This window comes from Pantherophis guttatus, chromosome 5 (assembly GCF_059756535.1).
Source record: "Pantherophis guttatus breed Tessera chromosome 5, ASM5975653v1, whole genome shotgun sequence".
In the NCBI taxonomy this organism is placed as follows: Eukaryota; Metazoa; Chordata; class Lepidosauria; order Squamata; family Colubridae; genus Pantherophis; species Pantherophis guttatus.
The window spans coordinates 82,745,588-82,764,725 of NC_142067.1; the positions used below are offsets into that span (position 1 = coordinate 82,745,588).

Below are 19,138 nucleotides of genomic sequence, written 5' to 3' on the forward strand. Positions count from 1 at the left end.
ATACTTAGCAATATTTCAATTTAACTCAGACAACATTTGGTAAAATTACATGTTGAAAATTGTGAATGCAAGTCATATATTAGATTGTAGAGGTAACAAGTAAAATTACTATTAAAAACAACACCCTAGGCTCCTGGTGACGAACCTATGGCACGCGTGCCAGAGGTGGCACGCAGAGCCCTCTCTGTGGGCACCCGCACTGTCGCCCCAGCACAGTATGCCACAGGGCGGGTGTCGGCAAGCCACGGGCTCTTTTGTCCCTCTGCTGCAACTCCCTGTTGGGTAATCCCACCACTGGCTGGTCCTGTCCCCCTTGCCCTCCCCTCCCTGTTACCCCAAAGGAATCTTTGAGAGCTCAACGCCAAGAGGCACAGATTTCATCTACCTTCTGCATTCCCACCCCACACTGAAGCAAACCAAATGGTCCAGGGTCTCCCTGCTAAGCGGCCCCACCGAGCCCACTTGCAAATTCTGCCAAGCGCGGCTCCAAAGCTGCAGTAGTGGGGAAGGTGCAACCAGTGGGATTCAAAAATTTTTACTACTGGTTCTGTGGGTGTGGCTTGGTTGGCGTGGCATGGCATGGCTTGGTGGGCATGGCACGGGGATACTGTAAAATCTCCATTCCCACCCCACTCCAGGAGGATACTGTAAAATCTCCATTCCCTCCCCACTCCAGGGAAAGATTACTGCAAAATCCCCATTTCCTCCCAATTAGCTAGGACTCAGGAGGCAGAGAATAAATGGGGGCGGGGCCAGTCAGAGGTGGTATTTACCAGTTCTCCGAACTACTCAAAATTTCCACTACCGGTTCTCCAGAACTGGTCAGAACCTGCTGAATACCACCTCTGAGGTGCGCGCCCTACCTGCTCCAATCTCGCCGGCCAGAGGTGGGGCTCCGCGCCGCCGCCTCCCAGCCAGAGCACCATGTTTCTTTGTTTGGTGGTTGCCTCCATGGAAAGAGCTGTGTTCAGGCTGCCTGGGACCTTGCCGTGGCGGGAGAGAGAGAGGGGCAAGGGGGGATGTCTCCCCCACCTGATCCAGGTTGGAGTTGCCTTATTTTGCGTGGATGTCTTTTAACGCTTGGCTTTGCCTGCCAGCCTCCACTTCCCCTCCACAGCCTAAGTGATTGGATTCACACGACAAGTGAAGCTGGGCAGAAGAGCACAGACACATAGATGGGTGAAGGGAGAGAGGGAGGGATAGATGAGACAGAGAGAGACAGAGAGAAAGAGAAAGAGAGGGAGCGAAAGAGGGGAAGAGAGAGAATCAGGCAGAGAGGGAGGGAGGGAAAGAGAGAGATAGAGAAAGACAGGAGGGAAAGAGAGGGAGGGGGGAGAGAAAGAGGCATGGAAAGATAAATGATATTACAAAAGTTTCTTTTTTATTTTTGCTAAACCTAGTATTTCAAAAGCAGAAAAAAACTAAGGGGCATAAAAGTATATCACATTTTTCCTAGCACAATTAGCTGAACTCTGCCTTGTTTATCATTATTTTAGGTAGTAAAACCTCATTATTCAGGTTAAATTGCTGTGTTGCCACTTTGCGATAAATAAGTGGGTTTTGGTTTGCAGTTTGGGCACTCGGTCTCTAAAAGGTTCGCCATCACTGCCCTAGGCAATCTGCTAATTTTGTAGGAGTCCATTCAATCATTTATTATAGCTGTGCTTTTCCTTACATCCTGAACTACAAACTACAGTTTTAGCTGAGTGTAGCATGAAGTCTACTAGCTAATTTATGTATAGTGTATTGTATGAACCCAGAATCATGGATAACTTGTGCAAATTTTAGTTAGTTAATGTTATATGAACATAGTAATATCTGCTTCAGTAAGCAATGTGAGTTATCAGTAAAGAATCTAAAAATCTTCACTAGATTTACAGGCTTTTTTTATTGCACCCAACCAGTTATATCATCTTAGCTGGCATCAGAGGTTAACAGATTAAGAGAGTTGGAAGGGACCTTGTAGATCATTTAGTCCAACCCCCCACCCTACACTATTTCTGACAAATGGCAGTCCAATCTCTCATTGAAAACCTCCAGTGATGAAACTCCCACAACTTCTTTTTTTTTTATTGAAAAAGTTTTAAAACAAACACAATTTCCCCACAACCCTCTCACCCAACCCCCCCTCCCCCTCCCCGACTTCCCAGAGCAGAACACAAGGTATTTCTATTGACTTTTAACAATAAACTAAATTGCTTAACCAATCATTAAACTAACACCCCCTAAAAAAAAATTCTTAACCCCCCATGTATAAAATCCTGCTTCTTAGACATAAAACTTCTGATATCACTTATATAGCGCTTATACAGATAAAAGAAATCATTCATAAGCTATTTGGTATTTTTTGGTCTGATACTTATTTTGTATATAATCAATCCATCTTCTCCAGTCCTGTATGTACCTTTCTTGTGTGTGATCCTTCAAATATGCTGAAATTTTAGCCGTTTCAGCTAAATTAGTTACTTTCAATATCCAGTCATCAATAGTAGGCAAAAAGTCCTTCTTCCAATGTTGTGCTACCAACAATCTTGCTGCTGTTATCAAGTTCAAAATCAGTTTAGTCTCTGCAACTGTACAGTCCGTAGTTATACCCAATAGGAACAACTGTGGAGTAAATTTCAGTCTCTTTTTAAGAATATTCTGCATCACCCACTAAATCTTTATCCAAAATGCTTTGATTTTTCTATAAGTCCACCATATATGATAATAAGTTGCATCATCACAGTCACATCTCCAACATTTAGCTTACACATTAGGATACATACATGATAATTTTTTGGAATCTAAGTGCCATCTATAGAACATTTTATAAAAGTTTTCTCTTAAATTTTGTTCTTGTGTAAATTTCACATTTCTAATCCAAATCTTTTCCCAAGTCTCCATCATTACTGGCTCTTGAAAATTTTGTGCCCATTTAATCATACAGTCTTTAACCAGTTCCGTCTCAGAGTCTATTTCCAATAAAGCATTATACAACCTTTTAATATGCATTTGTTTTTGATCTCTAATTTGTTTTACCAAATTCTCCTCATTTTGCACAAAACCAGTTTTTTGATCTTCCTTCCATCTAGCTTGAAGTTGACCGTACTGAAACCATGTATAAATTATACCTTCTTCTCTCAATGTATCTAAAGATTTCAAATACATTACCCCCCTTTCCATAATAAGAAGCTCTTTATAAGTAATCACCTCCTGTTTTTGTTCTATACTTATATTTTCTATTGCATGTCTAGGATTTGCCCATACAGGTATCTTATAATTTAACTTATATTGATATTTTTTCCAAACCCTCAACAAAGCATTTCTAAGTATATGAGCCTTAAATACTTTATCCACTTTTTTGTCATATAACAAATAGGCATGCCATCCATATAACAAATCATAACCTTCTAGATTCAAAATTCTCCGCTCAGTTAAGTTAAACCAGTCACTAATTTGTGATAAGACCGCTGCTTCATAATATAGTCTTAAATTAGGCATTTTGAGACCCCCCTCTTTCACATGTATCTTGTATAATTTTCTTTTTTTTTAATAAATAGTTTTTATTGAATATAAATATTAAAAAAGACATACGTAACATATACACAACGAACATTTATACAACATATACACAAAAAGAATATAATTTCTTCTTAAGCATTTTTTCAGAGTGACGTTCTACAATTCTACTTATAATATATTCCTTCACCTTTCTGTAATCTAATAATATTTTTATTACATATATATGTATCAATCGGTAATATATCCCCTATATTTTTTGTATATTTCTAATTTTTAACCAATTATACCAATTATTCCATATTTTATAATAGTCTGATTCTTCTTTTTCTTGTAATTCTTGGTTAACCTATCCATTTCAGCGCATTCTAAAATTTTCCCTATTACTTCTGTTTCACTTGGTATTTTTTCTTGTTTCCAATTTCTTGCGTAGGTTATTCTTGCAGCAGTTAATATGTGAATTGTAAGATATTTGATATCCTTAGGGTATGATTTGTTAAATATTCCTAATAAAAATGTTTCTGGTTCTTTTTCAATCTGTGTTTTTGTTATTTGTTCCAACCATTTTTTGATGTTAGACCAAAATTTCTTTGCTGCCGGGCATGTCCACCATAAATGATAGAAAGTCCCTTGTGCCTTTTTGCACTTCCAACAAATTGGGCTATTTTTAGGTTGTATTTTTGCCAATCTGGTTGGAGACATATGCCACCGATAAAACATTTTCAGTTGGTTTTCCTTGTACGCCATTGCTTTCGTTAACTTTAGGTTTACCTGCCAGAACTTTTCCCATTTTTCCAAAGGTATTGTGTGTTTGATATTTTGAGCCCACTTAATCATCGTTTCTTTGACTGTCTCTTCTTCCAATTTATAGTGTAGGAGAAATTTATAAATTCTACTAATTAATTTATTTTCTGAATCTAATATAATTTTATCTATTTCTTGTTTTTGATTGTAAATTTCATATGTTTTTATATGCTCTATATTTGGATTGTATTTGAGTGTAAGTCCACCAGTCTATGCCTCTGTATAAATCTGTCTCCAATTGTTGTTTTGTCTTTAGTTTGCCTTGATAGTCAATTATATCTTTATATCTAATTATTTTTGTCTTATCTGTTAAATTTGGGTGTCTAATTGATTCAGCCGGTGCTAGCCAATTTGGTATCTTCATATAATGTTGTTTTTTAATTTTAAGCCAAATTTGTAATAGTGAGTTCCTTATTGTATGTGTTTTAAAATATGAATGTGTTTTGTATTTCTCATCCCACATAAAGGAGTGCCAGCCAGTTTGAAGTTCGTGTCCCTCAATTGTTAAAGTTCTAGAGTCCTTTAATTCTATCCAATCTTTGACCCACGATAGTACTGCTGCTTGGTAGTATATCTCCCAGTCAGGGAGTGCAGCTCCTCCTCTATCTTTTGTATCCTGAAGCAGTTTAAATTTTATTCGTGGCCTTTTCCCTTGCCAAATAAATTTAGATGTTATTTTATTCAGCTTTTCAAAAAACGGTTTATCTATTTTAATTGGGGTGACCTGAAACAAATATAAAAATTTAGGTAATATAATCATTTTGATGGCCGAAATTCTTCCTAGGAATGAAATGTGTAAATTTTCCCATTTTTCTAAGTCTTTCTTTGTTTGTTCTAGTAATTTATCATAATTGTTTTCTTTAATTGCTGATGTTCTTGTAGATAAGCAGATTCCTAGATATTTTATTTTTGTTGTTGTTTGAATTTGTATATTATCTATCAAATCTTTTGTTTGGATTTCCGTAAGGTTTTTAACAATTAGCTTCGATTTACTTTTATTAATTTTTAGTCCAGCCACTTCTCCAAATTCTTCTATTTTTTGAAACAAATTAGGTATAGATTCCATAGGATTTTCTGTCAAAAACACTAAGTCATCAGCAAAGGCTTGAACTTTGTATTCTTTTCTATTAATCCTTAAACCTTCAATTCCTTGATCTTCTCTAATTTTTTTCAACAGGGTTTCCAATGATAGAATATATAGTAAGGGGGAAAGTAGACAGCCTTGTCTAACTCCTTTTGTTATATTAAATTTGTCTGTTATGTCATCATTCATAATTATCCTTGCTGATTGCTTGGTATAGATTTCTGCTATAATTTTCCCAAATTTTTCCCCACTTTGTGTATTTTGTAGTTGTTCAATCATAAATTTCCAATTTTGGTTATCGAAGGCCTTTTGGGCGTCAAGAAAAACCAACACTGCCTGCTTCTCCGGGTGTGATTCATAGTATTCTAAAGCATTAAGTATTATTCTCATGTTGTTCTTTATTTGGCGTCCCGGCAGAAATCCATTTTGGTCTGGGTGTATATATGTATTTAATACTAATTTAATTCTTTCTGCCAAGATTGCTGCAAATATTTTGTAATCGGCATTCAATAATGAAATAGGTCTATAGTTTTGTATTAACTGGAGATCTGTGTCTTCTTTTGGAATGATTGTTATTATGGCTTCTGTCCATGAATTTGGTATCTTGGCTTTCTCCATAGCTTCATTATATAATCGCAACATATTTTCTCCCAATACTTCTTGCATTGTTTTATATATTTCTACCGGTAGCCCGTCGGGACCCGGTGTTTTATTGTTTTTTTGCTTTTTCAGTACTTCATCTAGTTCTAATTTGGTTATTGGCCTATTGAGAGTAATTCTTTGTTCTTCTGTGATTTTTGGCATTCCTGATTTCTCTATGTACTGTTTTATTTTATCTTCCTCTATTTTCCCCTGATTATATAGATTCGCATAAAATTTATTAATAATATCTTTTTTGGCCTCTTTACTATGTTGAATTTCTCCTTTATCATCTTTCAATTGGTATATCATTCTTTTTTTCTGTTCTTTTTTCAGTTTATAGGCTAGCCATCTGCCCGTTTTATATGCGTGCTCGAAATAGTTTTGTTTCGCCATTTTTATTTTTTGGGCTAGTTCTATTTGGTTTATCAAATTCAATTTATGCTTAATCAGTTCCCATTCTTCTCTTATTGTTTTGTTCTGGGGCTTTTCCTGGAGTTTTTGTTCTATTTGTTTTAGGTCTTTCTCTAATTTATCTAATTGTTTTTTCTTCTCTTTATTCTTTTTCCTCGTATATGCTATTACTAGGCCCCTTATATATGCTTTTAAAGTATCCCATGTGTTTTGTAAAGAGGTTTCCTCTATTTATCTGAAAGAATATTTTTACTTCCTTTTCTAACATCAAATTAAATTCTTTTTCTTTACATAATCTTTGGTTCATTGTCCATCTCTTACGTCTTCTTTCCCCTTTCCAGTTTATGAATAGTGGATTGTGGTCTGCCCATTGGTTTGTGCCTATCTCAATTTTTTCTACTTCTGTTTTGATACTTGGGGTCATCCATGCCATGTCCAGTCTTGACCAGGAGTTATGCGGATGGGAGTAAAAGGTGTATTGGGCCTCTTCTTCATGTGTTTCCCTCCATACGCCTGCCAAGTTTAGTTCTTCAGCCATAGTAAAGAATTCTTTTGGAAGTATTTCTTTTTTCTTTTGTTTTTTTTCCCCAGTTTTGTAGTCTTTCTTTGCATTTACTATTGCATTATAATCCCCTATTACACAAATATCATCATATTCTAATTCTGCTAATTTTATATGTAGGTCTTTAAAAAAAACCTGTAGTTTTTGGTTAGGTGCATAAATCCCTACAATTAACATTTTCCTTTTTCCTATTTCTAATTCAACCATCACCACTCTACCTTGCTCATCGGTATAAACTAGTTTAGATTGTATTTTTTCTTTTACGTAAATCACTACTCCTTTTTTCTTTTTTGGGGCCAGAGATAAATATAATTTTCCTAATTTGGGGTTTTCTAGGATTTTTTGATAATCTTTTTGAATGTGTACTTCTTGCAGACATATCACATCTGCTTCTAATTTTCGTAATTTTGTGAAAATTTGATTCCTTTTCTTTGGGGCATTTAAGCCATTAATGTTTACCGAAAAGAGTTTGATCTGTTCATCCATTGCCTATTATATCTGTTTTTTGGTGTTTCTTGTTTCCATCTGTTCTCTAGGTTTTGCACCTTCTCTCTGTTCTCTCTCTTTTTCTTGCCTCTGTCTTATTTCTTTTTCTTCCTTTGTTTCTGTTGGTTCTTCTTCTTGACTTTTACTATCTGTTTCCTCCTTACTTTCCTGTTCTACTTCTAGTCTAAAATGTGTGTTATGAAATTCTCTTGCCTTTTCTAGAGTATCTATTTTATATCTTTTGTCTTCCCACGTAATTAAGATCCCCTCTATTGGCAACCATCTATACATTATCTTGTATTTGATCAATAGTTGTGTTAAAAACTGATATTGTTGTCGTAGATTTCTTACTCTTCGGGGTATCTGTTTTAAAATTATAATTTCTTTTCCATTATAGATCACCGTTTCTTCTCTAGATTTCTTATAGGCTTCATCTCGGATTGATTTTTTTAAAAATTTAACATGGACTTCTCTCGCCAATCTGTGTCTTCTTATATAATTTGTTTGTACACGATAAGTTTCTTCCAATTGTCCTTACTGGCTCTTTTTGTATCATTCCTGCAATAATCTCCACCATCTTTCCTTCTAAGTCCTCATTTTTTTCTTCTGGAACATTTTGAAAACACAAGAAGTATGAGGCCTTTTCCATTTCGAGCATGGCCAAGGAATCTGACATTTCTTTATTTAGTTGTAGGGTTTTTTGTTCCATTGCTTCTACTTTTAATTCCACGTGATCTATTTTTGTTTCCGTTTTCCTAATTCTCTGTTCATTTTCTGCTATAGAATTTTGAATGCCCCCAATTTTATCTTTCATGGTCTTAATATCTTCCTTAACTTCTCCTAATTCATTTCTGATCTCTGCATGGAACGTTCTCATTTCTTCCTGATTTTCAGCTATTTTTTCTTGTGTTTGAAGCAGTGTTTCCTGGATCTTTTGAAACATATCTTGTATTACATTAGGTGCCATTTCCAGTTTTTCTTTTTCTTTTTCTTTCCCCATCATGCTATCTATTGTTTTTTGTTGTGAGGGGGAAGGAGTCATTACTAACGTACTAGTTGTAGGTTTTTTCCCTGTCTTTGTTATGGTGGATGTTGTAGACATTTTTAATATTCGTGTAAAGCTTTCCAACCTTAACATCAATTATTAAGTTATTCCTTAATATCTCTTTTCCCCTCCAAATACTACTTATACACCACACAACTTATATATAGTTATATTATATTATATTGCCAGTTATCCCGATTAAGCAATTAATTCTTGTTCACAGTATAAATCTATTTACTTATCAATCAAGATTTTAATTTAATTTTCTTAATTTTCTAATTAGCAATCTTTTCAGTTACCCCCTTTTTCAATCAGTCTATCTCAGAGATACAGTCAACTCATCTGTTATTTTATATAAAAATCAGTCTTTCGCTTTAACAATAATTCGTTGTCTAACTACAATTCCACAATACAATTTATAGCTATAAAAATATTGTCAACTTATATATTTCTTTCAAATATTAAACTTATTTACTAATTAAACAGTTCAAAATTAATAATTCACTTAATTTTTATTTTCTTTAGTCCTTATTGTCTTCTTGCTTTACCTCTCTGTCTGTTCTTTCACAATCATGAAAAACGCAATCTGTGTCGTCTCAGTCTTTTTTTTTTTAATTTCTTCTCCCAGTCATCGGATCTCTGCATTCAATTTTCAAATCTTTTTTTTTAAACTTGAGTTCTTATTATCCAAAGTTATTTGTAAATCCAGAGTTCGAAATCCCAACAGATCTTCTGTATCCGTAAAATTCACCACTTAGTCCGGTATTTCAGTCTCTGTATTCGGTTTCCAATGTTTGGGGTTTGAATCAGTTATAATTCCCAAGATCAAACAGCTTGTCTCTATATCCACAAAGTCCACAGGCTGCTCCCTTTGATCAGCTGTAGAGGTCCGCAGTCAGATCGCTTCGAGCGCTATTTCTCCTTTTCTTATATTTGCTTAGTCATTCTATGGGTTTCTCTCTTCCACGCTGTAATTATTCCCCCTTTTTTCCTTCTCCTCTTGTATCGCCGCTGTTATAACTCACTTGTCTTTCTCTGATTCGCTCGCGCATCCCATTTGCTGTCTCTATTGTAGGTGATCTATCTGACAGTCACTCAGATTTGCTTCCACTTTTTGCTTCGATCTAGGCGGGCGCCATCACTCCTGTCCACCGATAAGGCCGACTTCTTCTCCACCAATTTAAGAGGTTGATTGCTCGACCTCCCTGATGACAGCGCAACACCAGGGGGCTTCGCGAATTCCTCTTTCGTTTCCCGATCCCTCCAAGTTCGGGAATGCCCCTAAAGAGCAATTAATGAGGAAATTTGGGTTTCAGAGACGGAGCCTCCGTTTCCTCACCCGTTCGTGATGACGTCACCGCCGGAAGTCTATCTTGTATAATTTCCATTTTTATTCTGGGTTTTTTCCCAGCCCAAAGGAAAGTATTAACACCTTTCTGCCATTCTCTCAGATTTTCATCTTTCTTAAGCACAGGTATCATTTGGAACAAAAATAAAAATCTAGGTAACACATTCCTTTTAATTGCTGCAATTCTTCCCAATAAAGAAAACTGTAATTTTTTCCAATTCTCCATATCCTCCTGTACCTTCTGCCAAAGAACCTCATAGTTATTTTTGTATAATTTTGTATTTGAAGCTGCTATGTATACTCCTAAATATTTAACCTTTTTAACTATTTCAAAATCTATTAATCTTGCTAGTTTATCTCTTTCAAGTATAGGCATATTTTTAACTATCATCTTTGTCTTATGTGAATTAACTTTAAATCCTGATACTTTCCCGTATTGATCAATTATATCCAATATATATGGAGCCAACTCTATAGGTTGGGATAAGGTAACAACCAAGTCATCTGCAAATGCTCTTAATCTATAATCTTGATGTCTAATTACAATACCCTTCAATTTTTCTGAGTCACGTATCTTATTCAATAGTACTTCCAAAGTCAAAATAAACAGTAATGGGGACAGAGGACACCCCTGCCTTGTTCCTTTCTCAATTCTAAAAACCTCTGTTAAACCTCCATTGACTATAATTTGTGCTGTTTGCTGCTGGTATATCGCTCTAATTGATTGTGTAAAATATTCCCCAAAATGCATTTTCTCTATTATTTTAAACAAAAATTGCCAGTTCAAGCGATCAAATGCCTTCTCTGCATCCAAAAATATAAACGCTGCAGGGACTTGATTATTTTTTTCCAAATATTCCAGTAAGTTTACAATTTGTCTAACATTGTATCTCATTTGTCTCCCTTTTATAAACCCTGATTGGTCATTATGAATTATTTGTTGCATAACTGGCATTAATCTATTAGCTAGTATCTTAGCAAAAATCTTATAATCAGTATTCAGAAGTGAAATTGGCCTAAAATTCTCAGGTTTGATGGAATTTTGATCCTCCTTTGGAATTAGTGAGACAAAGGCTGTTTTCCAGGAAGGTGGTACTCCTCCTCCTCCTTGTATTTTATTAAATAAGATTTTGAGTGGTTCTAACATTTCAGATTGTAAATGTTTATAATAAACAGCTGTTAGTCCATCTGTTCCCAGAGCCTTACCTATTTTTAATTGTTTAATTGCCCCAACAATTTCCTCGGAAGTTATTGGCTGATTCAATCTCTCTCTCTGTTCCAGCGTTAATTCAGGAATCTCCATCTTTAAATATCTATCAATATCAACATTTTTTTTTATTGAAAAGTTTTATGAAAAGTGCAAACATTTTCACCCCCCCTCAACCCCCCCTCCCCTTCCCACCCTCCCTTCCCCTCCCTCCCCCCACCCCCCTCCCTAGACTTCCCAGAACGAGCACAGGGTATAGCATTCACAAACCAAGAACTAAAATGTGCTAACAAATTATTACATTTCATGTTCTCCCTAGGTCCTTAACTCCTTATAACTCAGAAAAAACAAACATAAACTACTTAATATTATTTCATTCATAAGCTATATGAATCTTTATTCGGATACTTCTTCTGTATGTAATCAATCCATTTTCTCCATTCCGATATATATCTCTCATTTGAATGGTCTTTAAGGTATGATGAAATTTTTGCCATTTCCGCCAAATGCACAACTTTTAATGTCCATTCCTCAATAGTAGGTGGATCTTCCTTCTTCCAGTACTGTGCCACCAGTAACCTGGCAGCCGTTATTAAGTTCAAAACCAGCTTAGTCTCTATTACAATACAATCCGTAACTATTCCCAACAGAAAAAACTGTGGTGTAAATTTAATTTTTTTCTTCAAAATATTTTGAATAATCCACCATATTTTTATCCAAAAAGCCTTAATCTTTTTACATGTCCACCATATATGGAAATATGTAGCATCTTCACACTCACATCGCCAACACTTGGGTTGTAAATTTGGATACATACAAGCCAGTTTTTTTGGGTCTAAATGCCATCTATAAAACATTTTGTAAAAATTCTCCCTTAAATTTTGTGCTTGTGTAAATCTTACATTTCTAACCCATATCTTTTCCCATGTTTCCATCATTATTGGTTCACCTACATTTTGTGCCCATTTTATCATACAATCCTTGACTAACTCTGTTTCTGAATCTATTTCCAGTAATGCATTGTACAACCTTTTTATGTGCATTTGACCTTCATCTCTTATTTGCTTTATCAAATTCTCATCCTGCTGCAAAATACCAATTTTTTGATCTTCTCTCCATCTGGCCAGCAGCTGTCCATATTGAAACCAAGTCTTAATAATCCCTTCTTCTTTTAGTTGTTCCATGGATTTTAACTGTAGTCTGACTCCTTCCTTATAAAGGAGTTCCTTATATGTAATCTTATCTTGCTTTTACTCTAAATTTATGTTCTCTATCGCGTGTCTGGGTACTGTCCATATTGGTAACCTATCATTTAGTTTATATTTATACTTTTTCCAGACACGCAATAGAGCATTTCTTAATATATGACTTTTAAAAGTCCTATCTACTTTCTTATCATACACTAAGTAAGCATGCCAGCCATAAACCAAACCATATCCTTCAATATTCAATATCTTTTCTTCCGTTAAGTTTATCCAGTCTGTGATTGCTGAGAGGGCAGCAGCTTCATAGTACAATCTTAAATTGGGCATCTTAAGACCATCTCTTTCTCTAGTATCTTGCAATATCTTTTGTTTAACTCGTGGTTTCTTCCCTGCCCACACAAATTTGTTTATGCCCTTCTGCCATTCCTTCAAGTTCTCATCTTTTTTAAGTATAGGTATCATTTGAAAAAGAAATAGAAATTTTGGTAAAATATTCATTTTTACAGCGGCTATCCTTCCCAGCAAAGACAGTTGTAGTTTTTTCCAGTTGTCCAACTCTTTCTGTATTTTGTGCCATAATGGTTCATATTTGTACTGATATAATTTCGTATTTGCAGTCATAATATAAACCCCCAAATATTTAACCTTCTTAACTACTTCAAATCCTGTTAACCTTTCTATCTCTTCTTTTTGGCTCCTAACCATATTTTTACTATTATTTTTGTTTTAGCTGCATTTATTTTAAAGCCAGATACTTGTCCATATAAGCAGGTTATATCCATCAAGGCTGTAATCGATTGTACCGGTTGGGTTAAGGTAACAACCAGGTCATCCGCAAATGCTCGTACCTTGTATTCATGCTGTCTAATTTTAATTCCCTTAATTGTATTCATCTCGCGTATCTTGTTTAATAAAATTTCCAGCGTCAAAATAAACAATAACGGGGACAAAGGACAGCCTTGCCTTGTTCCTTTTTCTATGTTAAAAGCATCTGTTAAACCACCATTAACTATTATTTGCACTGTTTGTTTTTGATATATTGCCTTAATAGATTGTACAAATTGTTCTCCAAATTGCATCCTTTCTATTAGTTTTAGTAAAAATTGCCAATTCAATCTATCAAAGGCTTTTTCAGCATCCAAGAACACAAGCACTGCGGGGACCTGGTTGTTCCTTCCCAAATACTCTAATAAGTTAACAATTTGCCTTACATTACTCGTCATTTGTCTACCATTTATAAAACCAGTTTGATCATGGTGAATCATTTGCTGCATGACTGTCATTAATCTATTTGCCAAAATTTTAGCAAATATCTTATAGTCTGTATTTAATAATGAAATTGGCCTATAATTTTTAGGATCTGTATCGTCATGCCCTTCTTTTGGGATCAACGAGATAAATGCTGTCTTCCAAGTTGGAGGTACCTTTCCTCCCTGTTGTATATTGTTAAATAATTCTTTCAATGGTTCTATCATTTCCTCCTGTAGGGTTTTATAGTAAATAGCCGTCAAACCGTCCGTCCCAGGAGCTTTACCCACTTTCAACTGCTTAATTGCTGATGCAATTTCCTCAGAAGTTATCGATTGATTTAAACTATCCCTCTGCTCATTTGAAATTGTATAAATATTCTCTTTCTGCAAAAATCTCTCTATATCTATATCTTTAATTTTATCACCAGTATACAGCCTCAAATAAAACTCTAAAAAAGATTTTTTAATCAATTGTTGCTCATAAACCTCTTTACCTTTATATTTTATTCTCTCTATTGTCCTTGATTTTTGCTTTTTCCTTAACAAATATGCTAACCACCTGCCTGGTTTATTGGCATTGTAAAAAGTATTATGTTTTGCATATCTTAAATTAGTTGCCACTTGATCTGCTATTAACATATTAAATTGACTTTTCAATAAATTGATTGCCTCTTTAATTTTCTTATCCGTTGGATTAGCTACTAAAGCCCGTTCCTGTTTATTAATCTCATCTTCTAATTCTTTTCTTTTTGTCCCCTGTTTCTTTCTATATTTATTATTCAAATATATCAAAATTCCTCGCATATATGCCTTACTTGCATCCCATACCATTTCCATCGATGTGCCCTTTTGCATATTCATAACAAAAAATTCTTTCATAAATTTTTTACACTCTTTTACATTTTCTTCATACCTAAACAAATTATCATTTAACCTCCAGGACCTCCTAGGCCCTTTCTCATACTCCAATTCCAGCCAAACTGGACTATGGTCTGTCAATGTTCTTGAGCAAATCTTCGTATTTTTCACCCTAGATAAAAGATCGTTAGTAATTAGTATAAAATCAATCCTTGAAAAGGATTGATGTCTATCTGAAAAAAAAGTAAAATCTTTTTCTTCCGGGTTTCTTTCACGCCAGATATCTCTCAACTCCCAGTCGTCCATCATTTCCCAAAACGCTTTGGGCAATTTTGCTCTTGTTAACACATTTTGTTTAGGTCCCTTCTTGTCTTTTTTAACGTCCAAAACACCGTTCCAGTCGCCTAACAGGATACAAGTTTTATATGCCCACTGTGTCAATTTTGTAGTAAATTATAAAAGTTTTCTTGTTGTTGATTCGGGGCATAAACTCCGATTACAAGTATTTTTTCTCCTTTTACTAAAAGTTCTATCGCTAAAAATCTTCCTTGATCGTCTGCTTCAATTAATTTAGCAACTAAGTCTCTTTTCAAATATATAACTATACCATTTTTCTTTTCTGATGCTGCTGCTACGTAAGATGTACCAAGTCTTGCATTAATCAAATATTTTTGATCTTGTATTCTTATATGAGTCTCTTGTAAGCAAATTACTTCATTCTTAAATTACTTAAGATAGTGAAATATTTTTCTTCTTTTCTGTGGAGAATTCAAGCCATTAACGTTCCAGGTCAAAAATCTAGTTCCCATCTCTGGGCCTTTGGAGCCTCTGAAGCAAGTCCTGATGCTCTGATCTCATTTGAGTTTTAGGTCTTGCGCCCCCCACTGCTCCTGTTTTAGTAGTATCTTGAATCATTTCTTGAGTTGCCATCTGGGATTGTTGCTGTCTTAATTCTTCCTTGAGTCTAGCTGTCACCGATCTGGTCTGTCTTTGGTCCTTTGGTAACTGCGAGAAATCAATCAGCGCCAACTCTTGAGTAGCCATTTGGATTTGTAGTATTTCTTCTTGATCAGCCAAAGCTCCCCCCTGAACTACTGTCAAGAGCTCTTCTGTCTCAGCTTCCATTACTTCTTTCTTTCTTTTGCCTTCTGGTGATTTAGTTGGTTTGGATGTGCCAGCCTTTAATACATTAATATAAAAATCTCTTGCTTTCCAAATTGTATTAAGCCGATATCTCTCTCCTGAGTAAGTCACCACTAGTCCAGTTGGCACCTCCCATCTGTACTGTATCTGACGTTTTCTCAGCTCATCCACCAGAAAGGCATACTCCCTTCAAGCTCTCAAGATCTTAGGGGGGATTTCTTTCATTGTCATTACTTCCTGGCCTCCCACCCGAAGTTTGTTTTTAAAAGTAGCCTGTAAAATTTCGTTACGTACTCTCCTTGTAGTAAAATATATCACAATGTCTCTTGGTAGATGTTTCTGTCTAGCAATCCAGGAATTAACGCAGTACAGCTTGTCCATCTGCCAGCCCAGATCATTTTTTGACTCCCCCACCAGCAGTGCCAATGCCTCAGACATCATTTCTCTCAAATTCTCTTGTTTATTCTCCTTCACCCCTCTGAATCTTAAAGCAAATTCCATGTCTCTGTATTGTATCATTATTACGTCGTCTTCAGCCCTTTGAATTCTGTTTTGAGTTTCTCCTATTTTACTATCCAAAATTTCAGAGGATTGTTTAATTTCCTCAACTCTATCATCCACCATCTCAATATTGCCTGCCAGACACTTAAATGCCATTAATATATCATCCCTAATCCCCTGATTGCGAATTGCAATCTCATCTGACACAGCCTGTATCTTTTCATTAGTTTCCTTAATTTTTTCATTAGTTTCCTTAATTTTTTCATCAATCACATCAACAATTTTATTTTGGGTGATTTGGAGAGCTTGTTGCAACATTTCCAACGTTAGGGTCTGTGGATCCGCTGGAGGAGCAGAAACTTGTAATCTAGGAATATGAGCTGGGGAGCTACCAGCACTCCCAGTTCCTTTAGTAGGAACAGTTTTTACAGACTTTGAGGCCATTTCCAGTTTGAAATTAGTCTTTATATTTAATCAGAGTCAAAAAGAAGAGTTCCTCAAAAGATTTCCCAATATTAATTAACGTTTAAAATCCTCCTTCTGTCAGCACAAAAGCTTTTTTTTTTCCCCCAGGTGAAGGGCTGCCAGCAAAACGAAACTTTTCCTGTAACTTTCCGTTTCCCCCGCCCTTTCAAGCTTCAATCGCCATATTGTTGCAAAGTACTAAGTGATTACTTCCGAAGGAGGCTCTAGGCATTGGAGTTAGGTAAAAAATACTTGCAGTCTGATTTCTCCTTGCTCGTTCCACCTGCTGTTAGTTCAAGATGTTAATTCCCTCATTTCCATTCAGCAAGATTGGTCGTGGCTTCTAATTCCGCTAATTAGCGGAGACGTCCCTGGTCTGGAGCGGCTTGACAGGCTTTTAGGGAGCGCGCGCCCTTCGCGCCCCAGGAGTTTTCCTAGGGCGTTCGGGGGGGTTCTACCTCCACCTGCCTGCTCTTCTCTCTCCCCTTTGCCCGGGGAGAGAATTTCAAGCCTCCAGACAGCGTTTGTCAGCTGCTCTGGGGCTTTAACGGAGCCAGGGAGCAGACGCTCTCAAAAGAATGTCTTTCGAGGCTCGCGGAGCCAAGCGGAAGTCCAATATCAACATCTTGAATTACATCTTTATGCATATAACTTTGTATAGAACTCCAAAAAAGCCTTTTTTATTAAATTCTGTTGATAAATCTCCTTACCTCTAAATTCTATCTTGTCTATAACACGTGATTTTTGTTTTTTTTCTCATCGTGTAGGCCAACCATCTCCCAGGTTTATTAGCATTACAAAATGTATTATGTCTGGCATATTGTATACTGGTTGCTACTTGCCCAGCCATTAACATATTAAATTGCTCTCTTAAGATATTAATCATATCTTTTGCCTTTTTATCTCCCGGGTTAATTATAAGCAATTGTTCTTTCTTTTTAATTTCCTCCTCTATCTCTTTCCGTCTGTTTTGTTGTTTTAGTCTATATTTATTGTTCAAGAAAATTAATGTTCCTCTCATATATGCCTTACTCGCATCCCATACCATCTCCATTGAGGTTCCTTTATTCATATTGTTAACAAAAAATGCTTTCATTTGTTTTTTAAGTTCACTCAGGTTATCTTCATATCTAAATAAATTCTCATTTAACCTCCAAGACATCCTTTCCCCTCTTTCCTGCTCTAGTTCCACCCAAACCGGGCTATGATCAGTTAAAGTTCTTGGACATATCTTCGTATTCTTCACCCTAGAAAAAAAGATCATTTGTGGTTAATATAAAATCAATCCTAGAAAAAGATTGATGTCTATCTGAAAAAAAAGTAAAATCACTTTCCAATACGTTCCTTTCTCTCCAAATGTCTCTGAGCTCCATATCCTCCAAAATATCAAAAAAAGATTTAGGCAACTTAGCACGCATGGGTATCTTGGAAAGACTTTTTTTATCTTTCTGGGTATTTATTACCCCATTCCAATCACCCATTAGAAGTAAAGATCTATAATCCCATTGTAGTATTTTAGTATGTAAAAGTTTATAAAATTTGTCCTGTTGTTGATTAGGTGCATATATACTCCAATTACAAGCAGCTTCCCATTCTGTGTTGTTAATTCAATTGCAATATATCTACCTTGAGTGTCAGCCTCAATTAAATTGGCCAATAAGCCTCTTTTAACATATATAACTAGGCCATTTTTCTTCTCTGGTGCTGATGCCACAAAATGTGTACCTAATTTCGAGTTTATCAAGTACTTTTGATCTGAGGATTTAATATGTGTTTCTTGCAAACAAATAACATCATTCTGAAATTGCTTCAAGTAATGAAATATTTTCTTTCTTTTTTGTGGAGAATTTAAACCGTTGACATTCCAAGATAAGAATTTATTTGCCATCTCTGAGCCCTCCAAGCTTTGAGAGCATCAGCTGAACCTCCTCCGCCATTTTAGACTTCGGCCTAGCTCCTCCCACTGCTTGTGTTTTTTGGACTTGTTGGGTTGAATCTTGAGGCTGTCGTGCCAGGTGTTGTTTATAAGTAGCTCTTGTCAATCGTTGATCTTTTGGCAGCTCTATCATCTTTAATTGCTCAAGGGTTGGTAGTGGACCCGCACTCAACAGTAAATCTTCTTCCAAATTAGCTCCTCCAGCTAATGCTTGAGCATAAGTTTGTGGTTGCCCTCCATCTTTCTCTTGTTGTATCATTTCCAATTGCTTTCTAGCACCCCCTGGTGAGGGTGGCCTTCCAGCCTTTAAAACATTGACATAAAAATCTTTTGCCTTTCCAACTGTGTTTAAGCGATGTCTTTGCCCAGCGTATGTCACTATTATCCCAAATGGGACATCCCATCTGTACTGGAGCTGCTGGTTTCTTAGTTCATTCACCAAAAAACCAAACTGCTTTCTGTCTCTTAACATTTTAGGAGGAAGCTCTTTCAGGACCACCACCTCTTGTCCATCCACTTTAATCTTGTTTCTATAAGAAGCTTGCAGAATGTCATTTCTAATTCTCCTTGTTGTGAAATAAATCACCACATCTCTTGGTAGCTGCTTTTGTTTTGCCAGCCAGGAGTTAACCCTGTAGATTTTATCCATTTGAATTGCCACATCTTCTGGCCTTTCTGAAATCAGCTCTG

At 35.9% G+C, this 19,138-nt stretch overlaps 1 protein-coding gene across 6 annotated transcripts in view; it reads left to right on the top strand.

Moving 5' to 3' along the window:
- Positions 1-19,138, top strand: part of CTPS2 (CTP synthase 2) — a 191,447-nt gene that overhangs the window by 1,874 nt on the left and 170,435 nt on the right. The gene's annotated exons all lie outside the window — the stretch shown is intronic.